Genomic DNA, 26,500 nt, shown 5'->3' on the forward strand with positions numbered 1-26,500 from the left:
TTACATGCAACCAGTCACTTCCTCGTTGACCCGCAGTGTTTTGTTGTTTGTGTAAACATATTTACACACACGCGCGCGCGCGCGCGCGCGCTTTGCCATCTTTAACTTTGAAATTTGCCACGTTATTTTTTTCCACACGCGCGCGTACACGTACGGACACGCGCCCGCGCGCTCCCAACTTGGTGGGGGTGACATTAGGAACAATGACGTGACGGCTCCTCCATCTTTGATGTCTTGTTTAAACCTGCTCTCTCCCTGCTGATGCTTTGATAACGCGCTAACTGGGACATTTTCTCTCTAATTAGGGCTTCAATTGCTAATTCCATATTGCCTGCTATAATTATCACCGGGAAGATGCACGCGCGGCCGACAGATTTCTGCGCGGTGTTTTTTTTTTTTTATTTTTTTTTTTATTTTCCCCGGCTCGTCTTATTAACTTTATAACTTTAAAACACCGGCCGAGAAGGGGTGGGGGGGGGGGGGGCGTGACGTCGTACGTGAACTCCGAAGATTTGAAGTGTCAGAAATGCGCTTAAAGTTATTAATAATAATAATAACAACAAAAAAAAAAAAACACCTTAAATATGTGTAAATTGAGGAGAAGTGAGTTGTTAAAAAAAATAAAAATAAATCCGCGCGTGCTCACCCTGTTTCTCTTCCTCTCTTTGGCTTTTAGTTAGTTTCTCTCTCTTCCTCTTCCATCACCAAACCTCACCATCATAACCTTATAGGCAATAATTGGAATTTATTTTTTTCCTCTCTCTCTCTCTCTCTCTCTCTCTCTCTCTCTCTCTCTCCACCTCCCCCCCCCCCCCTTTTTCCTCTTCTTTGCGCGCATGCGCAGTGGGCAGCGTACTGGTCAGTCTGAGAAGCAGCTGTTCGGGGCTGGTGAAATTCCAACATGGCAGTGGCCGCGGTCAGTGTTTCCTGCGCGAACTCGGGATGGTTTCGGCTCGCACGCAGCCCGGCTTAACCTCGGCGCCCCGAGCATCCGCAGCACCGGTCCCCGGGATCGATGCGACCCTAACCGACCCCCCGCCCAACCCCCCTCCCAGCGTGAGAGGTCGACCTGTCGCGGAAGGAGGAGAAAAAAAAAAAAAAAAAAAAAGGGAGGAAATAAAAAATTAAAAAAAAAAATTAAAAAAAAAGAAAGGAAGAGAGGAAAAAAAAAAAAGAGAAAGAAAAGCAGGTAGGAAAGAAGGAGCCCGGGGATCCGCTGCGTCTGCAATTAGCCCGGGCGGTCAGAGCAGACGGAGTCGGTAGGAGAGGACGAGCGGAGAGCAGCCTGCGCACGCGGCGGATCTCGGAATAATGCACGTGCACTTTGTGATTTGACAAGTTTGCGAACGATGCGGCGTAAAAATGTGATTTCTGTGTGTTTGTGGAAAAGGAGCGCACCTGCACCGCGGTGAGAGGCTCGGACACGTAGGCTGCTCCGTACGGGGCGTGTGCGTGCGTGCGTGCGTGTGTGTGTGTGCGTGTGTGTGTGTGTGTGTGTGTTCGGGCTGTGCGGCACTCTCTGAACACATAACTTGCGCGCACGCACGCACGCCGCGCGCGCGGAGGCTCCTCCAGCTTCCTCGAGGCGGCGGTACGGTTACAACAAGTTGCCCATGCATGTGCGCGGCGCGCGCGCGTCGGGATCCGGTGACACCGCCGCGCGCGCGTGCGCGTGTGTTTTCTCTTTTTTTTTTTTTTTTTATAGGGCGTTCTGAGCACATTAAACTCCACAGACTGAACCGCACCAGTTGATTTTTCTCCATATGACCCCCCCCCCTCCTCCTCCTCCTGCTCCTCTTCCTCCTCCTCTTCCTCCTCCTCCTCTTCCTCCTCTCTCCACCGCCGCCTGTCATCCCGGGCTCCACTTTCTAATGAGATGCATGTAGGTTAGATGCCTCTCCTATTGAGTTGCCGGCTCCAAAGACCCACCTTTCACAGGGCTTGAAATCTGAAACCCCCTAAAAAAAAAAACAACAACAACTAAAAAAAACCAAACAAACAGAAGAAGCGAAAGAAAAAGTGTCTCGTATTTTTTTTGTTGAATATTTTTATTTATTTTTTTTGCTCTAGAGGGAATCCTTTCCTTCCGCTTTTTTCCTCCACAAATTAATTCCAATGCTCTCATCTCCTCTTCCTCTCTCTCTTCCTCTCCCTGTAACAGCACGACATGATCAGCAGCAGCAGCGTCTATGGTAGGTGCAATTTATTTCTTTATTCAACTTCTGCACTTCGAATGTCACCCCTTCGTTATTATTCTTATTCTTATCATTATTGTCGCCGTGTTACAAGCTGTAAAAAAAAAAAAAAAAAAAAAAAGAAAGAAAGGAGAAAAAAAACAAAAAAAGGTTGAGCAGCTGGTGGAGGTGATGGAGAAAACAAGGACGCCTTTTTTTTTTTTTTTTTTTATTGCGAAACGACACGTTGTGTTTACGTTCACACCTCCAGCTTCCATTTAAATTGCGCCTGTTTTGTTTACGGGATGAATGCAGAACTGTTTCGTTGTTTTATTTTATAATTTCTCGCAAACGCAGGCTCCTGTCAACAACCTGCTAATTCACGTGCGTTACATTTAAATCGCTCCCCCACCCACCGGCTTCATTCAGTTTATTTCTAAGGTGCTAAAAAAAAAAGAAAGAAAAAAAAAAAAGGCAAAACATCTGCAGTTTTAATTTTTGTTTTTGGAAACTTTCAACAACAACAACAAAAATTGCTGACACTTGCAGATTTGAGAAGTTCTGACGCTCGAACGTGAAGTTTTCTGAAGACGGGGACGTGGATGTGTTCGGACTCGGACGAGGCCTCGAAGTGGAAGAAATGCATATTTATATCCGATTTATTTCCCGTCATCTGCACTTTTATTTCCCTTTTTTTTTTTTTTCTGCTTTATGCCGTTAAAAACAAAAAAAAAAGCATAATTCGCGCGAGGTGAACGCGGGATCGACGCCACGCTGTCGGCTGCAAAAAAAAAACCATCCAGCCTCGAGATGACGGGTATATGTAAAATGAAAATAAAAAAATCATCCTGCAGCGCCGTCGCACGTTCAACGACGACGGCCACGACTTTTTTTTTTTGTGCTCGAAACGAGCGACCGCCGACTTCCACGATCGCACGCTCTCGTTTTTTTTTTTTTCTTCGTAGCAGCTATTAGCGAGGACTCGACCTTTCACCTTTTGCTCTCTCCCCTCTCTCTCTCTCTCTCTCTGTGTGTGTGTGTGTGCGTAGAGAGAGTTACACACACGTTGTACTGTTTCCTCCATCCTCCCCGGCTGCTGCTGCTGTGTGTTTACACGTGTCATATCCTTCACCTTTCCACGTAAATAATCGGAAGGCGTTTTATTTTGAAATTGACACGCAGGTTGGAGCTCTTATTTTTTTAAAGAAGAAAAAAAAAAAAAAGCCCTTTTTTTGTTGTTGTTGTTGTTGTTGTGGTTGACTTGAACGATGCAGATGAGTGGACGTGATGTCACCAGGAAGTCTTTAGAACTTAGCTTTTTATTGGCTGTTTTTCGGTGTGTGTGTGTGTGTGTGTGTGCGCGCGGAGCGTCTCGGAGTTGAGTGTGTGTTTGTGTGTGTACTGTAAATAATGTAGATATAGATATATATATTTTCATATATTACTCGGCTGTTTGTTTATTCCCATCTAAGTCTATTTGTTTGCCTCCGCCGGCTTAAGATGTGCGTCCGCTCGTGTTTGCGCGTGTTGCGGTGACAGTCGCGATAATCCCCCTCATTATACCCCCCCCCACCACACACACACACACACACACACACACACACACACACACACCCCTACTCCTCGACACAGCTAATAGGGACAGGGAAGAGGAGGGATAATGGGTGGGTGGGGGGGGAATATAGTGCCTTTATTTATCTAAATACTCTTCTTTCTTTGTTTTTGTCTTTTTCACCTCCCAAATGAACAGAGAAGAGACACACACACACACACACACACACACACACACACACACACACTCTCCCAGCAGGGCCGTATAAATAAATTATCCTGACACTTTCTATCAGTCTGTAATGTTTACCATTAAAAGCTGTTTTTTTTTTTTTTTTTCTTTTACCTGCTTCCCGGAAGCTGCGATCTCTTCCCTTCCTCCCCCCCCCCCCCCCCCCCCCTCCCCTCACTCCTCTCCCCTCCATCCTCCTCCACCCTCCCTCCCCCCCCCCCCTGTGGGACTCCTGCCAGATGTAAAGCGAGAGGATGTGTGTATTGTATTATGCCTTTTTTTCCTGAGTCCATATCGGCGGAGCCTCTTCAAACGAGATCCGGGCAGGGTTGTCATCTTTTAGCAAATATGTTAAGTGTTATCTTTTTTTATTTTTTATTTTTTTATTTCGTGTGTGTGTGTGTGTGTGTGCGCGCCCGCCCGCCCGCCCGGACCCCCCATGGGAGCCCCCGGCGCATGCAAATAGAACAAATCCCTCTCGGACCTGTCTTGTCTGTTTCGCTCTCTCCTCCCCGTCTCTCTCCTCCCCCTCCCCCTCCCCCTCCACCCCCCTCCCCGTCCACGTTTTGCTCGACAGTGCGTCAGCCCGTCTTGTCTCCTTCGCTCTCTCTCATCTTATCTCACTCTTTGTGTCCACTTAGTTCCCCTCCTCTCTCTCTCTCTCTCTCTCTCTCCTCCTCGTCCATCTCCGTCTCCGTCTCCGTCCCAGAAGACAGCGCCGGGCCGCCCCGCGTGTCAGCCCGACTGTAAAAGCGGAGGCTCCTCGTAGGTCTTTGTGTGTCTCCCCTGCGCTGACAGCGCCGTCCACCCCCCCCCCCCCCCCCCACCACCACCACCACCACCACCACCTCCTCGCTGATCTAAAGTTCCTCTTCCCAGAGACAGCAGGCAGCTGTCGGTAGCCGCCCCGCGTCCCCCGCCGTCGATGAGCCAATTGCTTAAAATCGTTGACACCGTGATCCACTCGATCCTCCACCCCTCACCCCTCACCCCCCCCCCTCACACTTTTTTTTTTTTCCTCCCCACTGCTACGCTGACTTTCTTAGTGTTTTTCATGGGGTGACTGACAGTTGCCGGTTGATGGATTATTTTTTTTATTTTTTTTATTATGCCGGGGGAGAGGGGTAGGTGGTGGTGGTGGGGGCGGGTGGGGTGGGGTTGTTGCAACTGAACCGTTCTCACACGCTCCAGCCCTCGCACATCTCTCTCAGTTGCTGACTGGTCATTATCCAGTCAGACATCTGACGCGGGGGTACTTATAAAAAAAAAAAGAAAAGAGAGACGAGCGGCGTCCGCGGACGAAATACTGAAAAGCTCGAGAGAAGAACGAGGACGATCGGGCAAAAAACAAACAAACAAACAAACAAAAACAAACAAACACGAAAAGAATCAAATTCTCCTTCCGAGTGATCTGATTGGAGTTTTTTTTGTTGTTGTTAAATATCCGGTGGAAAGAGGTGTGTGTGTGTGTGTGTGTGTGTGTGTGTGTGTGTGTGTGTGCGTGCGTGTGTGTGTGTGTGTGTGTGTGCAGCAGCTCCAGGGTTAGCTCAGGTCACCGGCTGAGAACTAGAAGAGCCCCCCCCACCCCCCCAAAAAAACAACCTGATCTCAGATCAGCGCCACTAAAATTCCCAGATTTTTCCTCTTCCTGTTCCCCCCCCCCCTTTTCCGCCAAATTCATTTCCATGTGAATTTCCCGCATTATCTCCCTTTTTTTGTTTTGTTTTGTTTTGTTTTTACTTTCAAATCCCACCACGTGTTTGAAGTTTCGAGATATTAAAACGTTCAGCGCGTGGAAGCGTTAAATTCGCCGGAGGACTTATTAAAACAGAAGAAGAAGAAAACAACTTCCACTTTGGAGTATTCGGCGCCGTCGGACCTTCGGCCCGTCGCTCATCCTTCGCGTCGTGCCTTCAGATGAGGAGGCGGCGTTTGTTTTTCTAATTAGGTTATCGCCAACGGGAGTCTCCGGTTAAATTGTGCAGTCGATACGCGGGGCGAGTTCGCCGCCGGTTCGCCCCCCCCCCCCCCTCCCACCACCACGACGTGAAGCTTCTTTCTTTCTTTTTTTTTAAACACAGAGGGCCAAAAAGAAGAAACTGACAATCGGAGAGAGAGAAAAGAAAAAAGGAGTTTGACTGTAATCTCTCACTGCCGCTTCCTCTTCTTCTTCTTCTTCTCTTCTTCCTCTTCTTCCTCTTATTCCTCTTCCTCTTCCTCTTCTTCTTCTTCTTCTCCTCCGGCTGGATGATCTGATTTTGTTTAACAGCGAGAGCCTCGAGATAGTCGACCGTCTGCTGCCCCCCCTCCCACCTCCTTCTCCCCCCCGCCCCCCCCCCACACGTTCAGTTTGAACATCTTGATTAGCGAGTGGCGAGTAAGTTGGCAACACTTTTTTTTTTTTTTTTTTGTAAACTGCAAGAGGTGCGCGCGCTTTAATGAACAATAGCTCACTGGGGGCGACGATGAATTGGTGTGTGTGTGTGTGTGTGTGTGTGTGTGTGTGTGTGTGTGTGTGTGTGTGTGTTTGAGCTCTGGGTGGCTGCCAGGGGGGAGGATGAGGAGGAGGAAGGGGGGAGGGACACACACACACACACACACTCACAAAAGGATGTTGAGTGGCCGGTCGTGTGGCACAGCATCACCGAGCCGCCCCGTGGCCTTCTGGGAGACGGACGCAAAAACCGGGGAAACAGGAGCTCGAGTTTGATTTGATTTGGACGTCGTGGGGGGGAGGGGGGGGTGTCCTCCATTATTTTTAATACCGATTATTTTTTATTACATTTTTTTTTTACTTTAAATGTAACCGTAACAATAACGGGAGTCAGCGTCCGGTCGGCCCTTACGTGCCGTTTTGTTCCGCAAACAAAGCACAAAAAAACAACAACAACAACCAACCAAACAACAAGCAGCGATTCTCACAACACGAGACCAACAAAAGCAAATGAAAGTTTTCACTTTGCTCCGCAAATGATGAAGCGGACGGATCACATCATGTCGGTCCTCTTCAAAAGTAGGCGAACGGGAAAGCGAAACTTCAACAAAGCCTCTTTTTTTGTTTTGTTTTTTTGTAATCCACGTAAACATTATATTTATCTTCTGTTATCGTAGAAGCCGAGTTCCCTACGCTTGTTTTTGATCTCCGAACGGGCCGACGCGAAGCGGCAAACGGCCGCCAATTATTTTTTCCGTTTTATGAAATGCTTTTGCCCCCCCTTTTTTTTTTTTTAAACTCCTCGTTTCCGTCCCCGTCCCCGTCCCCCCGTCCCCCCCTCCCAAAAAAACAACAACACAAAAACGGAAAACACAATTCGGTGCAACAAACTTTCATGGACAAATTTTTTTTTCATATCTGTGTTTCTGATCGGTGTATATTGATATTTCTGGGGAGGACGGGGGGGGGGGTGTTTGTGCGCTTTACCTGTGATTATGTTGTTGTGTGTGTGTGTGTGTGTGTGTGTTCCCCCCCCCCCCCCCGACTGGAAACCAAGGCGGCGAGAGCATTAGGATGTTTGCTCGCGTGACTCGGCTGGCAGGATGGACACATGTGGCAGACGGCTAATGATAGCACGCGGCGTATAATGAGATCCTACTCTCCGTCTGTCTCCCCCTACCTGGCATCATGCATTAACCATGCAAGGAGGGAAGAAGAAGAAGAAGAAGAAAAAAAGAGGAGGCACGCATGGTATTGACTTTTGAGTGGGTGTCTCGCTTGTCCGTTGCCGGGGTTTTTTTTTTTCTTGGTTTTTTTTTCGCACTTCGGAGGTCAGCATGGCTGCGAGCGCCGCGCTTTTTTATAACAAGTTTTGGTTGTTGTTGTTGTTGTTGTTGTGTGTGTGTCGTTTTTTTTTTTTTTTTTTAGGAGTTTGGTTTCTCTCTCTTATTTTTTTCCGTCTTTTTTTGTTGTTGTTTTTGTTTTGTTAAGGCGAGAAATCACCATCCTCATCCGGAACCTCTTGAGCTCGGCTAAATGGTTGTAAATTGATTTTCGGATGCGCCGCGACGTTGCGCGCTTAACAAGCCAAATGGGTTCAGTTGGCGCGCGGGGGGGGGGGGGGGGGGGGTTAGTTTGTGTTTGGTCAGAAGATTATTCTCTTAATGTTATTTTCCCTTCGCACTGTAAATCCAACAGTGTGTTTGTGTGGGGGGGGGGGGGGACGGAGGGAGGGGGGGGGACTGGCAGCGCTCCATCTTCTTACCCGGTAACATGTATTTATCCTCTTCACTACACGATCCTCTAAAGGCTGCTCAAATCCCCCTCCACCACCACCATCACCACCCCCCGGGGTGTGTGTGTGTGTGTGTGTGTGGGGGGGGGGGGGGGTCCCGATGACATGCCTACTAATGTGTGCTTTGGAAACGGAGTGCTTATTGTATCCCCCCCCCCCCCCTAAATCTCACAAAGCACTGTATGATTTGCCCCATTGTCGTTAAATCGCTTTGCTTGTGCCAAGTACTTGCATCTCACGGAGGCTTAATGCTTTGGAGGGTTTCAGGGACGGCTTCGAGTTCCTCTTTTGTTGATTTTTTTTTCCCCCCCCGAAGAGGTTCGGGTGGGGCGGGGGGGGGTAGAAATGTGCCAAGACCGCTGCGCCGAACATTGTTTTGAGTGGCGGAGGGAGGTGGCGGCGGAGGGTGGTGGCGGTGGAGGGTGGGCCAGTGCCAAAGCGACTCCATTGAGCCCCCCGTGAATGGTCCCATTCATATTTAGGAGAATCACCCAGATGCCATATTGTTGGCTCAACAACGCTAAATATTCTCCAACAAGGATGGGATTGTAACGGGGGGGGTGTGTGTGTGTGTGTGGGGTGGGAGGGGGTTCTTTCTTCCCCCTTTTGAATTGTGGAAGTGTTCGAGAAGGACGTTGGGAAATTTTGAGGGAGAGAAATAAAAAAAAAAAAAAAAAAAGTCCAACTACATACAGTCAGTGTGAAAAGCTGATAGTCCTCCCACTTGTCTGGAACTACTTTGAATAATACATTTATGGTAGAGGTCAACGGCAGAATTGAAGGTGTCCGTGGAAGTAAAAGTTTCTCTTTCGCACAATGAGAACTTCTCCTTCACGCTCCCGTTTAGCCTCCAGAACATCGGCCAACTATTACGTCCTTTCGAAATTCAATTCGTCTCCGAGCTCGTCGCGCTTTGCTTTTTTCCTTTTTTTTTTTTTAAACGACTTTGTTTCGTTGAAAGCGACGGATGTCGATTTTTTTTTTTTTTTTTTTTTATCGGCCGATATCGACACGGCGACGGCACGTCGGTATATCGGCGGTGATCTGTCGACTGGCAAAAAGCCCCGACGTGAAAACTTGCAAAGAACATTTTTTATTTATTTTTTTGTACAGAACGTAGTCGTTTGTCTGAGTTTTACGTTAGTGCAGAATCGGCGTTATCGGCCGGGTGTGTTTACACGAGCGAGGAATTTGAATATCGGAAAGTATCGGCGGCCGATGCGTTTTTTTAAAGGCCTCGACGAATTACTAGTTGGACCATTAAAGGTTTAAAAATATCGTTAAAAAAAAGAAGGTTTAGTGTTTCTGTTTCTTTTTCTTTTTACTTCAGGCAGTTAAAGCCAGCAGCGGCCATTTTTTTATTTTATTTTTGTATTTTTTTTGGAGGTTTAAAACGCCGCTTTTTCTTGGGAGTTTTTAAAGCGCGTGGGACAGAAAAAGCAGGGCGTGTCTCGGGACAGGCGATACTGGTGGGATCGGACTCCCCGGGCCGGGGACGAAGGGGGGCTGACTTGGCGGGGAGGGGGAGGGGGGGGTAATGTCTCTGCTGATGTCGTAGGCCTCCCTGAAGTGTTCGACCGGCACCGGAACAACCTTGAAACATCCGAACTCTCGTCGCCGCCGCCGCCGACAACGGGACTCGGGGAAAATGTCATCGCGGTCTCTTTTTTTTAATTTTTTTTTTTATTCATTTTTTATTTTATTTTTTTATGTCATGCATGCACCGGGTATTAATCACGGCCCGGGCTCTCTCCGCCTGAGAGGCTGATCAAATTTATTGTTTGGCTGCGCGGGACAGTAATGGGTGTTTAATTACTCAATAAAAGCCCTTTTATAGATCCCCGGGCCTCCTGTGTGTTGAGCAAATGGTATTGATCCGTCTCCGGGCTGCAACATGATAGCCTGTGAAGGAGAATTAGAGCCGTTAGCCCCCGCTAGCGTTTTTTTTTTTTTATTTTCTTTTCTCATTCATTAGCCGCATTAGCCGGAGGGACGGTTAAGACGTAGCGTCGTCAAAGCCGAAAGTGTCCCCCCCCCCGAGTTATTTCATCGCGTTGTAAAAGCTCCTTATTTCACACAGGTATGGATTAGGTGAGCGATGAATATCGGTTCCAATATCCCGGAGAGGCGCGGTTTTTTTTTATTTTATTATTTAAAAAAAAAAAAAATTTCAACATTTTCCAAGTATAAACGCGACGTTTAATCCCACCACTTCCCCTCCCTCTAATCTGTAATCTGACGGCTCCACCTCCTCCTCCTCCTCTTCCTCCTCCTCCTCAGAGGCCTAATTCTGGATCTCCGTCCTCCTGCTCACCCCTGCAGCCCGGAGAGAATAACTCTCACGAGGAAGGGAGAAAAGGCTGAGTGATAATGACGCCGAGCCTCCATATGCTTTTATTTCTTCTTCTTCTTCTTCTTCATCTTCCTCTTCCTCCATGCAGGCGTACACGCACGGTGTCCGCTGTCTTTTTTCTGGGGGTGTTTTTTTTTTTGTTCTCCCTCCGTTGTCCTTTTATGTTTCAGAGCGCACATTCGGGGTCTCTGTGAACCAGCTCCACTCCTCTTGATGCACGGGTGGAAAAGAGGAAAAACAACACACACACACACACACACACAAAAAAGGAAAAAACGCCGCCGTAATATCTCCCCCCTTGATGTGTCTATATCAAATGAACGTGGCCTGTTACAGACGTGGTCGGAGTCAGTTGGGTGGCTTTGTGGATTCGGGTGGTGGTGGTGGGGGGGGGGGGGGGGGGGAGGGCCTCCGAGGGGACCATGAAAGAGACATTGTCCGATACAGAGCGTACAGTCCCTTTGTAGATAAATGGATTTTCATGCTTATCAAGTGGGACAGTGACGTGAGTGAAAACTGTGGAGAATGTGGAATTATTCCCGCCGCCCGGCGTCTCCGTACGCACGGATAACTGTAGTTTCAAGTGTGTGTGGTCTTTTCATTGTCCTGCGGGCGAGGGTGGTTTTTTTTTTTTTTTTTTTTAAATGGAGGAGGAGGGGGAGGTGAGGTGGCGGGGAGGGGAGGGTGGTTGTTACATTCAATTTGAAACAATATGCGCCGTTAATGCCGCTGGTGTGCAGCGCGCACGGGGCCGGCTCTGGGAAAACAAAATACTGCCCGGTTGGAAAAAACATCAGGTGTGTGTGTGCGTGTGTGTGTGTGTGTGTGTGCGTGTGCGTGTGTGTGTGTGCGTTCTAAAGCCCCATCGGTAGCGGCTAATTAGTCGGTGATTAGTCGTCATTTCCTCAGAAGTCCGGGGCCGGACGGTTTCATTTGATATTCGCTGACTCGGCATTTCGACGAATTCGGTTTTTCCGACCGACGGCGTGGAAGAGGCTACGCTCGCGGTTAGCTCTCTTTTGTGTGTGTTTTTTCGTTGTTGAAAACTCGTTATTTATTCTGCCCGGTGTTTGTGGCTCGACTTGAATATCGTTTCGTGCACACGCGACGGTGAGCTGGTCGACGTTTGAAAGTCCTCTTCCGAAGTCGGCTCGAAAAACACCCGTCGGCGTCCCGAAGCTCACTTGACTGAAACGTTCAGGCGTAAGACAATGCGGTGACGCGAGTCTTCTTGCCGTGGCTTCGCAGAAGGCGCTTTTAGTTTGTCGGCTACGATCAAAATCGGCCGACACAGTTTTGCGTAATCGCGCCTCGACGCGATTGGCCGTTCGTTCCCCGACGTGAGCGTCGGCTCCGGCTGCTCAGCGGACGTCGGGCCCGCGCGGTCGACCGCTAAATGAACGCGAGCGTTACCGCGTCAGATTCTGTTCACGCGGAAACGAGAGAAGTCCGATATCGCTTGTTTTTTTTTTTTTTCTTCTTCGACGTTACGCAGACGACAAAAAAAAACAACAACAAACAAACAAACAAACGGGAACGCGGTTGAGAAATTAGGATTCGTAAAAAAAAACAACGAAACGATTACGCCGACGTCGGGGGGGGGGGGGCAACGAAGCCGGAAAAACACACACACACACACACACACACACACACACACACACACACAAAGTTTGCAACCTGCGCTGTGCGAGAAGTCGGGAAATTAACGCCGATCTAATCTCACACACACTCACACACACACACACTCACACACACACACACACTCGTCCGACTGCCTTGCGGGGTGTGAATGGGAGGCGGTGTGTGCTCGATGTGGAGCCGGTGATCTGGGTAATCTGCCCGTGCTGTGGAGGACAGGTCTATCGGCCCGCAAATCAATTGGCTTCATGTCCGTGCCATTAGGCTAACATGGCGCTGCTGAGAGCGCTTGAGAGGCGGCGGTAAACACACTTGTTTAATTCCCCTGGACACCGGCCAGGTGGACACTCCTCCTCCGCCTCCTCCTCCACCTCCTCCTCCTCCTGCTGCTGCTGCTGCTGCTGCTTCCTCATCCCTCCATTTTTATTTTTTTTTTATTCTCTTTTTATTTATTTATTCCCTCCTTCTATCGTTCCTCTTCCTCCTCTCCCACTTCAAGTCAATGCGGTTATTCTCAGTGGGCAAGTGCTTACAGGAATATCGCTCGGAGGGATCGTGTGTGTGTGTGTGTGTGTGTGTGTGTGAGAGGATTTTGGCCAATGAACCCTTGTTGTGTGCTCTGTCCTCCAGTGCTGTGTCTATACTGAGTAAGTGATCCCTCGGGACGCGGCGCACACATCCAGCACCTCCTCCCTCCTCCATCGCCGTTCCTCTTTGTTTCCGTCTCTCTCTCTCTCTCTCTCTCGCCTCGTGTCCGCTCGCCGTTCCGGTTTCTCGTCTCCGTCCGCCGTCCTCACCGTGCGTCCCCCTCCCTCCCGTCCCCCTCCCTCCCGTCTCCGCCTCGGACGAGAAGTGGCTAACGAGTCGGGTAGTAATACGAGTGGGCGCACGCGTCAAATAACAAAATGTTTGTTTTTTTAAACGAGGCCGACTAACGACTTGTACGACGTCGGCGATTCAATTCGTCCACTTTCGAGTCTTTGTGCTTCTTTTTTTTTTTTATTTTGGTTTCCTCCTCCGTGTGGTAATTGAGCCGCGCGTTCGTCGTCGTGGTCGTCGTCGGGCATCGCTGCCGCGCGCCTCATTTCCTGCCGACGGCGTCGCCGATCGCCTGATAAGATAAGAGCCCCCTTCCCTCCCCTCCCCTATCGCCGTAGCAACGTCTCGAGAGCCCGGGCTCGTGTAACAGGTACCGAACAAACACCGATCCCCCCCCACCCCCCCACCCCTCCTCCTTCGCAGCATTTGAAGTTTGCATCTGGCCGGTGAAATTTGCTATAGAAATCTGTAGTGTGCTTTTCCTTTTTTCTCCGATTTTCCCACAGCGCCAGAACATTTTTTTTTTTTTTATTTATTTTTTTTACTGTTGCTAGGAGACGCTCGCAACCCCCCCCTCCCCCTCCTCTCGGACACATCTGGTCAGCTGTTTCGAAAAACGAGCGCGGCAACTCGGTACCTCGGGAGCGCCGCTAACTTTCCGAAATGGAAATGTCACGGTTCCCGTGGCAACCCCCACCCCTCCCGCCCCTCCTTAAAAAAAAATAAACAGGCCTCATCTTAACGTCCCGTCTCTTTTAATAACAAACGCTTCGCGCCCTTTTTCCATCCTTTTTCCTCTTTACCTCACGACATCCCACCACGTCTGTCCTCGCCGACCGGCACGAAAGAAAAGAAAAGAAAAGAGAAAAAGCCAAAAGGTTTCAGCGGAAAAATACAAGTCGTGGGGAAAAAATATTATTATTACTTTTTTTTTCTTTTCTTCTAAAAGCGGCTTTTTTCAGAGACGCCGGTTCTGCCGTGAGAAATATTGCAAATACAGTGTGTGTGTGGGGGGGGGGGGGACAAGTGCTACGACCAAGGTCCTGGTCTCTCTCTGAGGGCAGAAATACTAATAAATATCATATTTTGCGTTCTTCTTCGGTGGCATTGAGTAGAAAGATGTCACGTGACGCAACCCGGAGAGACGTTTTCCTCGTTTGACTGTTGTTGTTTTTTTGCTTTCCTTTGCGGTTTTTGAACAGTTTGACGGACAACGTTTGTGGAGCTGAGCTCCTCCGTGAACTCGTCACCTCTTTTTATTTCCGCGGCCGTCTCGGTCACGTCTGGATATTTTTAGAATTTCTGTGTTTTCTGCACACTGTAAAAAGCAAGTGGTTGTCATTTTTTTTTTTTTTTTTTTTTTTTTTTTATAGCTAGTTCATGAACGTGATTACACCTATTGATCGATAGACGGTGACAAGACGCCGCCGGACGTCACCTGAGGAGAGTGTGTGTGTGTGTGTGTGTGTGTGTGTGTGTGTTGGTGTGCGTGTGTGTGTGTGTGTTGGTGTGCGTGTGCGACCCAGATCCGGCGCGGGTAATGTGAGATCAGACGTAGCCTGTTAGCCGGAGCCTTACATCTGCTGTCAGCCCACTCGCTTCTAACTCGGTTAAGGACGTTATTGATTGCTCATTATTACCCCGCTCCCTGAAAGATGAGCGTCCCCTATGATCACATTAAATCATCTCCCTCGTCCAACTCTCCCGAGACGCCTTCTGCTCGTCGGCGCCCGTCAAATTCCTCCTCCGAGATCTGATATCAAGCAGCCCCCGTCGTCTTTTTTTTTTTTTTTTTTTTAAATCTCTTTTTGCGTCTTGTTTGATTTACAAAATAACAGTTTGTTGTTTTTTGTTTTTTTTGTCTCTCCTCGGACGCACTTTAGCTAATTGATGTCTTTTGGTCTGTGTAATGGAAATCAGCGAAACAAAACACGCGTGAGCAACATTTGATTTTGTTTGTCTTTCTTTCTTTTATTACATTAAGAGACGCTGGCGGGTTGTTGTTTTTCCCCATGTTCGCTTTGTGATCCGCGTTTATTGACTTGATGGCGAAACAAGAGGAGCTGACGAGGGAAAGAAAGAAAAAAAAGTCGCAACGCGGGCTATTTTTTGCTCGTCTCGTTTAATAATAAAAAAAATAATTAAAGGGAGGGGTCGGGGGGGGTCGCGTTTAAAAGTATCGTGTCAAAACTTTCGAGCCGTCGAACAAAATACGCCTTCGCTGACGAATCTTTTTTTCTTTTTCTTTTCTTTTTTTTTTTTCTAAAGTGCCGGCGCCCTTTCTGGTGCCGCACGTTGTCATTTTTTTTTTTTTTTTTTTTCCCCCGCTGACGATAAACAGTCGCTGAAGGTGCCACGGCGTCCTGCCAGCCTCGCTCCCTGTAAAAAAAAAAAAAAAAAAGTTCGGGGCGGCCCCGTCGAAATCAAGACCTCAGCGATGAAGGCCCCCCCACTCCCCTCCACCTCCACCCGTCCACCACCACCATGAATAATGCAGAGCTATTGACTGTGTCAAGTCGAGCTGCGGGGAGACGCCAGCTTGATATTCAGCTGCCGGAGCTGACTGGATGCCCTCACTTTGAGACAAACTGCTGGCAGACTGCTCCGACTCCGGCGGACAGGGACCCCGAATCTGCTCGTACGAGGGGCAACCGTCGGGGGCCCGTCAGGGGACCGTCGGGGGACGGTCGGGGGCCCGTCAGGGGACGGCGGCCGTTCGATGTGCGCTCGTTCACAAATATTTGCCTCCCTTAGCTTGTGCTGCATATATATATATATATATATATATATATATGTATGCGTGTGTTTGTGTGTGTGCGTCCTCAGCCTGCAGAGAGCTCTACCCCTCCTCCCCCCTCGAAACGACCGGTTCAGTCTCAATGCCGCCGATTGATCGGGGCGCATCGATCCGCTGTTTGACTGTTCAGACAACCTGCGGTGGATTCCGGTATAATGCGAAAGCGCGCAGTGGATTTAAAGTGCGCGCTTGTCGTACCTGACGCGCGCACACACACACACACACACACACACACACACACCTCACCTCTACTGTCAGTCGCCGCTACGTGCCGAAGAGCTGACGTTAAGATAAACGACTCCTGAAGTTTACGTCCAACTCCATCGCGTGATTAAAATGACTTTTTTTTTTTCTTTTTTTTTTTTAAAGCACGCGGAAAGGTCGCGACCTTTTTAATCCGCCGTTCATTCATATTTTGAACCCAAAATGCGTTTTCTTTTTTTTTTGGGGGGGGGGGTGTGTGTGTGTGTGTAAAGTTACACTTCATAAATCAAATAATTTTAATAAATCAAGTTAGCGTTAGTCTAACTCGCCGAGGTTAACGCGAAACGTGATCACAAAAAGATATCCGACATGTTACTTGTAAGTTGTAAAGCATGTAGTCGCAGCTCTCATTTTTAAATGTTCTTTTTTCTGCCCTTTTAGCTTCGTTTTTGTATTTTCTTGTATTTTGTTGTCATTGACCACATTTTCAGAGAATTGACAAAAGAAACAGCAAAATGAATGAAAAGCTAAAAGCACATAAAAAGGAACCTTTCAAAATAAGAGCGGTGATCAAATGGGTTACTGTTGTCGTCAATTATAACCAGAAGGTAAGACGGCGTCGGACATCTTTTGTGTCGGCGTTAGAAGTGTCGGCGTTATTAATACACCACCTCGGACGAGCATTGAACGCTTTCAACTTTGATTTATTATTTCTTTTTCTTTCTTTTTTTTCTTTTTTTCTTTTTTTTTTTTACATTTTCTGCGTTTTCACTTTCACGGCAGACGTTTAAAAATGGAAAAAGAAAAAAAAATGCACACGGAAAAACAGGTGGACTTGCGAGATGCGCGTCGGGGTCACGGCGAAAGAAAAAAAAAAAAAAACGAGGGGCAGGTTTGGCAGATCTGTACGAAGTGTGCGGGATTCGACACTTCAAACATGCACCGTGAAGGATCCTGCAAGTTCACAGGCTGGGGGTAGAGGTTATCCCAGCCAGGGTCTCTTCAGCAACACACACACACACACACACACACACACACACACACACACACACACACACACACACACACACACACACACACACACACACACACACACACACACACACACACACACACACAGCCTTGCACATGTGCCACTCAGGGCGGGCGTTAATCTCCACCAACTGCTGTTGAACTCTAATCTCGCTTGCTTGCCAAGTGTTTGATACACTGCAAAAAAAAAAAAATCTATCTTAACGAGTTGCGGAGGCTTTAAAATGTTCGCCCTCACATGACAAAATGAAAGCTCACACTCCGTTAATTGGTACAAGTGGGGGGATTTTTCTAAAATTAATCACGCACGTTTTTATTTTACACTTCTTTTTAAAAACTTGCAGAGTTGTTTTCTTTTCTTTCTTTTTTTTGCAGTGTAAGTTCGTATCTGGCACCGACTCGGCCCGGTGGCGTTTCGAAGTAGCGAACTATGGATGCTCGCGGTCCAGTCTACTGTCTGACTGCGTGCACTCCCACCCCACACACACACACACACACACACCTCACCCTCACCCTCCCCTTTTCCCAACCACCCACACACACACACGCACACACACACACACACACACACACACACACACACACAAACACAGCCCATTGCAGACAGACATAAATGCATCCACAGATGGTGACACTCCGGCAGTCACTCCTGGGCTGTCTGTCTACGTGCCAGCGATGAGAGAACACACACACACACACACACACACACACACACACACACACACACACACACAGACACACACACAGACATATGCGCACACACAGCCTGGCGGGCAACAAACACGGCGATGCATCATTGAGCATCGGCTGGTTTTCTCTCTCTCGCTCTTAACTGCTGAGGGGAAATCGGCGTGGTGTTAAGTAACCATTCATGTGGCGCCGAGACCACACACACACACACACACACACACACACACACACACACACACACACACACACACACACTAAACAGCGCACCCACACGTCTAAAAATAAAAAAATAAATGTTACCTCGCCGCGATAATATAATAATAATAACACTAAAGTTATCGCGTCTCTATTTAATTCCTGTGGCAGATGTATATCTCTCTCTCTCTCTCCCTCTTGTGCGCCGTTTCAAAAACTCTTTACTCGGGCGGCGATACATTCATTTGTTGATGCGTTGTTGTTGGTTGGTTGTTTTTTTTTCTTTCCGCGGAGTACAGGTAAATCGCCCACTCCGAAAGGGTGGGGGGAGAGGGAGGAGGGGGGGGGCTGTTTTGCGATGCGGATCCGTTCCCGAGGACGGTATTTGAATAATGAGGGAGGCCGGAGCGTTTTCTCTTGTGCGGAGTGTCTCCGGCGCCGCGGCGGGCGGACGACCTCTGGATGGTTGTTTTGGATTAGCCGTCAAAGTCTTCTCTCCGAAGTGGCCAATAGATGGGTACTTCCAGAAATGAGTCACTTGAAAATGATCATCGCCGCCGTTGCCGGTATAAGATAATGGATAACCATTACACTCCATTTCCCCCCCACCACCACCACCACCACCACCCTCCGAAGCTCCTCACACCACCCACACACACACACACACACACACAAACGCCCGCTCTTGAAATATGATGCATCCACTGTGCTTAGTGAGCACTTAATGTCCGAAAGCACCGTGTTTGTTGAGATTTACAACCGCGCCGGCGAGAGGAGGAGGAGGAGGAGGGGGGGGGGGGGAGGGGGTGTAAGAGGTAAGATATATAAAAAAAAAAAAAAAAAAAGAGTGCGTCGTCGGCGTATAATGTTGTTCGCTCGATAATTATCTCATTTTATTTGCGAAGACGGACAGCTCTGGACGAGGTTAGAGGCTTCCTCTCTATTATCTCCACCTGCCACCTCCACCCCAACTCCCCCTCCTTTCCTCCCCCCCTCCTCCCCGCCTGCCCCTAAATGACGTCCTTCACGTCGAGGACTTTCCAAAGTTTCCAATCGAGGAGGTGGGTGACAAAACAAAAAAAGAGAGAGAGAGAGAAAAAGACGACAAAATTACACCGCCTCACTCTCTCTCTCTCTCTCTCGCTCACTCTCGCTCGCTCGTCGGTTGTCGGATCGATGTCATTTCTGGAAGGATTAAGCCTCCTCTCACAAATCTATTTTAATTACTGAACACACAGGTAAACAAAGTGGTGGCGGGCTCTCGCAGGTATGGATCCTCCGGGCGTCAGAGGAGTATCGATGGCACGGGGCCCCGCGCGTTAACCTTCGGAGGTGGGGGGGGGGGGGGTCCCGCTGTCAGAAAAGACGGCGGCCGGTTTGGCGGCCTTTAAACCAATCAGATTATGTACTTTAAAAAAAACCAGTCAGCGAAGCTTCCCGTGACTTTAGCTTGTCGGTTTTTGGTCGTCTTCAAGTTTTGCCCGTCGGCGGATTTAAGGAAAGAAGGAGCGACGCTTTCCAACGAGGTTTCGCTTCAGTAGGACCGCGTCACTGTTCAAACATTTCATCTACTTCAAACCCTTTAAAGAAAGACCGACCTCAATATCTCGTTTTTCAACTCCACTGGATCAGATTGAATCCAGGATTTGTTCACGTAATTCAGACTGTGAAACTAACCCCCCCCCCCCCTCCTCCCCCTCTTTGTAAGTACGTAGTAAAAGTTGCCGTTGACGGGTCTCTTGCGATTATTGTCAGGGTTAATAGTTAGTACGTCGTTAATAAGAGGATCCATCGCGGGAAAGACTTTGGGAACTGCTTGTAAACCCCCTCGACTTCTCATTAACGTCTTTATCACGTCAGTAAACAGTTAATTAACGGTAGTAGAGCGGTAATTAGAGTTAATAAAGGCTTAATTAACGTAGAATGCGTTAAGTGACGACTTCAGTGAAGCAGGCCTCATTAAGGGGTTTAATAAGGCCTTGATTATGACAGTTAATTGCTTATTAATATCAATGAGGAATGAATGAATAAAGGGTTTATTAACGTCGTTAAGGCTTAAGTAGCTACTTATTAACTGTTTATAACGTGTGATTAATAGGTTTACATGGGTGCATAGAAATGTGTTTTCAGTAGTTATTAAGTACGTTTTAAGTAACATGAATTATTAGCCCTAATTAAGTCATTCAGTAACCGTTTATAAACCCATAACACCTTTTTTATTAATGGTTAATACATTGTTTTAGTCATGTTTTACGCGTCAGTAATACCGAGTTTTATGAACTCAATCAGGCCGCCCGGAGAGCTTTTATTTTTATTTGTTTTTTCTTCTCCCGGCTCCTGAAGCCGTCGGTCGTTGGCTCGAGGGCGTTAAGTCGTCGTTTATTAATGCTTTATAAACGAGTAATAAGCGGTTAATGAGGAGCGACGTTTCATCTGGCCGGTTTATGTCTCTCTCCTGGAAACACCCCCCCCCCCCCCCACACACACACACACACACACACACCCTCCACCTCCCACGAACGATGAAACATGCTGCCGGTGGTGGTGGTGGTGGTGGTGAGAGTGGGGGAGGGGCGGGGGTGGGTGGAGTGTTTGGGGAGTGGGGAGGGGGGTCGCGACACCGTTAGAGCGCCGCGGCGGCGGAGAGTCTTTACAGATGTTTCGTTGGCCAGATAAGAATAATCTGTTTGCCTCCGCCGGCCTGATGTGTCCTGCATGTGTCTGTCTCCATTTCTACCTCTGTGTGTGTGTGTGTGTCTTTGGGGGGGAGAGGGGGAGAACCCCCCCCCCCCCCCCCCCCGCCCCGCGTAGAGCCGGGTGATTAGGCACGCCGCGCCAGTCACAGGAAATGGAGTATCTGACGGACAGGCCGAGTGCATTATAGATGAATGCGGCGCGTTAGCGGCTCCGAGCTCCCCTCCCGCCGAATCCCTCTCAATTTCCTCCCCCGAATGACAAAAAGGAGCCACGCACAATTTCCTTGATCCGGAGCATTTGTTTAACGGCGCCCTTACCCATTTAACCCGCCCATTCAATAGTCTGTCTAGTAAAAAGGAAATTTAGACAGTGTCAATTTATACAGCTCGGAGGAAGATCTGATAGCGGCGGCGGTGATACGCCTCTGGAATGCACTCGGAGCGCTTTGGGTCTCGACTCCTCGGCTAAATTTAGACTCGTCATTAAACGCACCCTAATATTTGCTATATATATATTTATATGTGTATATATATATATATATATATTTTTTTTTTAAGCTTTCCAATACCGCCGTGCAGCTCGATTCCACCGCGAACGTTTCAAAGTTTGCCGGTCGAAGCAGCGCACAACTTCTCCCGAGGTCAAAGATCTCTGATTACAATGAATATTAGATTTTTCTTTTCTTTTCTTTTTTTTTTTTTTTTGTACGAAGACGCCGTCATTTGTCAAATATCCGTATATCGCGAGCAGCTCCCGAGCTGTCATCTTTACAGCGATCTGTCTCTCTCTCTCTCCCATCCCCTTTTCTTTTCTCTCTCTCTCTCTCTCTCTCTTTTTTTTTTTTTTTTTTTTTTTGTTAAACCGTCTTTGAGTTAGTGACAGCTCGTCTCTGCCGGTCACCGCTCGCCCCGTCTAGACTTTGAACTCCCCCTGTTTACTCCCTTATCTGTTGTTGTTGTTGTTGTCGCCGTCGCTGCCGCCGCGACAGACTTTAGTCGTCGTGAACGGCGAGCCGTCGGCTTCAAAGGGGGGAATTTTTTTATTTTTTTTTGTTTCATTTTTTTTTGTTATTTTTTTCAAAAAGGGAACGGACGGTTTTGTCGTCCGTCACCGACGATGAAAAATGAAAAATTTAGCGTGTCTGTTAACACGCTTCTTCTTCTTTTCTTTTTTTTTTTGTTTTTTTTTGGGCGAGGGAGGGACAAATAAAGCCTGTTAAAAAAGAAATGACATTTCTGTCTCCGGCGTAGGGGTGAATTCACCTTTCTGTGTGTGTGTGTGTGTGTGAGTGAGACACCAGCTTCGTGACTAATTTCATAATTAATTGCCTTTTCTTTTCTTTTTTTTTTCTTCTTTTTCTTTTTCTTTTTTTTTTTTGTGGAGGAACCTAATCACATCTCTACTGTAGGTTTGCGCGGCGTCGCCCGTGGCTTCGACACAGAACGTGTGCGCCGGACTCATTAACAACCCGGTCCTGAGGTTGTCGAACACACACACACACACACACACACACACACACACACGCACACGCACACGTCGTTAAACAATAGCTACATCCTGTAAGGCCGCATATTGAGGTTTGCAGTGCCGTGCGGTGATTTAGAGGTTAAAAGATGCCCTCTGGTGTATTTGATAAGGATTTGAATAACTGGCTGCTTAGATTTCCCCGGTGGTGTGTGAAAGCAGGTCTACTCCTGATGAAGTTATCGCTTGTCACGCAGCTCCTCCTCCTCCTCTTCTTTCCTCCTCCTCTTCCTCTGCAGATTTTTTTTTTTTTTTTTTTTTTTTTTTTAAAAAGAAAGAATTTTTTTTTTCTTCGAAGGTCTCTCTGGTGTCTGTTTATGTTGGGAAAAGACAAAGAAAGAGGCCGCGAACATTTGTACGTCTTGTCTCGGATTGTGTGTGTGTGTGTGTGTGTGTGTGTGTTTTATCCACACACACACACACACACACACAAATACATACGGCTTAATTATGACGTTACCGAAATGGGCAGTTTGCTCTGACACCCCGCTTGCAGAATCACACGGCAGACAGACTTAAAAGAGCTCATTAGCTCTCTCTAAAGAGCTGTTTACTGCGCACACACACACACACACACACACACACACACACACACACGGTAATAGGCAGCTCTGTTGATGCAGATGGACGCCGAGTGTAATGAGAATGATTAGGGCTTCTCTACGAGGAGGCTGGAGGAGGGGAAAAAAAAAAAAAAGAAAAACCTGGCAGACTGGACTTGAAGGTGGAGAAGATTTCTGTTGGATGTTGTTTCAGCTGAGTGCACGATCTCTCCCCCCCCCTCCCGCTTTTTTATTTTTTTTTATTTTTCTTTCCCACACTTGTTGTTGTTTTTTTTTTCTTCTTCTTCTTTTCCCCTGCATCATGTGTCCATCCAAAATGCTTTTTGTAAATTTCCCCCAGGCCTCCTGCCCTCTCCCTCCACCCCCTCCCCTCCCCCACTCCCCCTCACAACCCCACACGTTTGAAAGATGCCGGACGTAGAGCGAAAATCAAATATGCTGCAGCCTCGCAGCTCCGAACATAAAAAAAAAAAAAAAAAAAAAAAAAAAAAAAAGAGAGATAAAGCATTCGGCTCCTCTAAAGGAAATTTGGACAACATTCAACTGCAGCGTTTTTGCATGTAATCCTGTGACCCCCCCACCCCCTCCACCATCCCTTCCCTTCCCCCGACGAAGGCCACAGCAGATAAATCACTGCAATATGAAAGCTCATGGAAATCGGGGCTCCACAAGTAGCTGAAATCTTTTCATATTTTAATTTTTGTTCCAAAAAAAAAAAAAAAAAAAAAAAAGGAGGGGGTGGGGGGCCTTGACAGTTTCTGGAAATGAATGGCCGATGGTTTTTTTGGGGGGTTTTTTTTGGTGTTGATTCGACGTTGTCTTTGGATCTTCGACTGAAGGGACTTTCTTCTGCGACTTTTCAAGGTCGTTCGAGGCCGCATTAAGCGACTTTTGTCTATTAGCTCGCCGCCCCCGGTTTACATCACATCGAATTACTCCCCCTCCTCCTCCCCCTCCCCCTCCCCGTCCTCTTCCCCTCCCGAACGGTCCCAAAGTCAATCCTCCTCCGTCTCTTTCCAAATGTTTTTTTTTTCTCCCGGAGAAGGAGGCAGCGAGTTCAAAGCGCTCGGGTTCAAAGCATCCGTCCTCATTTGAATAACGTAGAGTAATCGCTATTACCTTATTTAAATAGTGCAAGTTATCATTTGGCCTTCATTTGCATTGCCGGGGTAATCACTGTGTCTCTGCATTAACCTCATTATAGAGGAGATGAAAGCCCTGATGGAGCCCGACACACTCTTTTATATATGTTATCTTTATTAATGATGGAATTAGAAACATTCGTGTTTCTTTAGGCAGAGCACATATCTGGAGTTTGATGGAGTGTCAGGCTGCGCGTGTGTGTGTGTGTGTGTGTGTGTGGCTTGTTATTTAGTGTTTCGCCGCCGTCTTTCGTCCTTTCGCGTCTCCGTCCGTCCATCGATCTGTTTTCCCCGCGAAAGAAACATCCATTTTAATCCCGTCTGCTCGTTGGCCGTGTATTTTATTGTGAACGCGCGTGTCTCTGCAGCTGCTACGAATGTTTGTACCAAAAATAAAAATTAAAAAAAAATAAAATGCGTGTCATTTTCGATCCCACATGACCAGTTTAGCTTTAGCTCTCGTCGTGGCTATCAGTCCAGCTGGTTCCCTGTTGTTACTCTGACATAATGTTGGTCTGTTATTAGCTTTTATATCCAAAATGTCTCAAAAATATCACACAAACAAAACTCAAACCCTGTCAAGCTGGAACTATTAAATCAATATTGGGCGGCTGACTGAAGTACCAGAATGTCACGAGCTACAAACGCTTCCATTTTTCCTTTTAGTTTAGCTTTAGCTGCGGCTATCTGTCCCGCTAGCGCTCTCTTGCCATAGCAGACCCAGTTGACCGTTTTCACTGTAAAATAATGTTGTTGTTTTTTTCTCAGTATGGACCGTCTCAATTGCGTGAGACGGTTAACTAAACCAGGAAATGCATTTCCAGTAGAAGATGTTTGGTTTTGGTTAGCGATCAAACAACACACGTAAGAAGCCGGAATAATAAATCCAGAAGAATAAAGTTGAATGCTGTGAAGCATTCACACTAATTACCAACATGTTACAGTTTATCGTATTTCTTTATATGATAAAAACCTATAAAAACGGACTTTATTATCATCGCGTCAGTCGCAGGTTGAGTGCTTGATGACGTCGTCGCAGCGTCTTTCGATTGACAGCTGAGGGTCGATAATCAGCGAACGGGGGCAGGTTGTCGGCTGCAGAGAGGAGAGTCATGCGGGACGGGGACGGGAGAAGATGCGTCCCTTTTTTATTTATTGATGACGAGTACTCGGCTTGATCTGACTCGCTGGCGTCTTTTTTTTTTTTGTGTCCTCGCCCGCTTCGGTTCCATATTATTACGTATAATATAATAATATCATATATATAATATGTGTCGTCACCGGAGAGTTTAAAAAGCAGCATCAGACAATGAAGCTTTGATGTTCTATCGCCGGCTTCTTAATCTCGAACTCACGTTTTCCTCGTCCCGAGCGTTCGAGCTCACCGAGCTCGGCTCCGGAGGCGCCGCGTCGGCGCAAAAATGGCGGACGTCGAAGCCCGCGCGAGTTGTTTTTTTTTTTTTAATAGTTTTTTTTACACGTTTTAACAGAAATCAATCTGTTCAGGAGCTCCTTTTTCCTCCTCGATTTTATTTCAATATTCAAAGGAAGCCTCCCAGCTAATAGTAAAAAATTAAAAAAAGAAACAAACCCCCCCCCCCCCCCCCCCCGCCCCCCCGGCTCTTTGTCTGGGGCCGACGGGGCCCCGCCGGCCCCCTTTTTTTTTCCTTCGCGAGACTCCCTTCGGCTAAAATGTTGTAAATTAACACAATTAGCAGATCGCCATTCTGCTAATTAGCCACCGGCGTCTGCCGGGAGGCGGCTGGAGAGGGAGAGTCGGGAGAGGGGAAATGGGAGTCTGGGGGATCCCCCCCCCCTTTCTCCCCCTCCACGGCGTTGTTACCAAACAAACACGAGGCCTCGGAAGAAAAAAAAGAGAGAGCAAGAGAGTGTGAACGTTTTTTTTTCTTCTTCTTCTTCTTCTTCATCATCATCATCTTCTTCCTCTTCTTCATCATCTTCTTCCTCCTCCTCCTGTGTGTGTGCGTGTTTGCGGTAAATGGACGGGAGGAAGTGGGAAGATTTGCTCCCTCCGTGAACGGATTTTATTGTGCGAGAGCTGCTTTTTTTTTTTTTTTTTTTTTTTACTCGCACACACACTCACACACTCACACACACACACACACACACACACACACACACAACAACATATAAACCAATTCTGAGGCGGGCGGCTTGCTCACCAGACCCCCGGCTGCGGGTCTCCGCATGCAGCCGCTGCCAGTCAATAAGTCGGAGGAAGCAGCCTAAATGACACCGATATTATCCTTTATTTGTGTGCGCTAAGTCAAATCAAACGGGGTGGAGGGGAGGTGTGGGGGGGGGGGGGGGTTCAATGTGCCACGCGGCTGCTGTGATTACGCCGCGTCCAGCCTTTTGATAGCGCCGCGGCTTTGATAGCGAAGACGGCGACGGAGTCGCACGGGGGGCCGACGGAGTCGGTGTTTGCAGATGGCATTGGCTGGGATTAAAGGAAACAGTGGCTCTCCACTCAGCCCTCCAGAGGCAATAAAACAAAAAATAAAAAGGGTGGGGGTGGGGGATGAGGGAGGGGGGGGGGGGGGGGGGGTTGGAGAGCCAGGTGAGTGTGTCTGAGATGAGGTGGAGCGAGGAGGAGGAGGAGGAGGGAGTAAATAGGAGGGTGAGAGGAAAAAAGAAAG

At 47.9% G+C, this 26,500-nt stretch overlaps 1 pseudogene; it reads left to right on the plus strand.

Moving 5' to 3' along the window:
- The first annotated feature begins 894 nt into the window (after window positions 1-894).
- The window catches only part of LOC138197600 (fidgetin-like), a 29,064-nt pseudogene continuing 3,458 nt past the window's right edge, over window positions 895-26,500 (plus strand).

The sequence above is a fragment of the Embiotoca jacksoni genome, unplaced genomic scaffold (genome assembly GCF_022577435.1).
Source record: "Embiotoca jacksoni isolate LCO1_2020_lvr unplaced genomic scaffold, fEmbJac1.0.p SCAF_143, whole genome shotgun sequence".
Classification (NCBI taxonomy): domain Eukaryota; kingdom Metazoa; phylum Chordata; class Actinopteri; family Embiotocidae; genus Embiotoca; species Embiotoca jacksoni.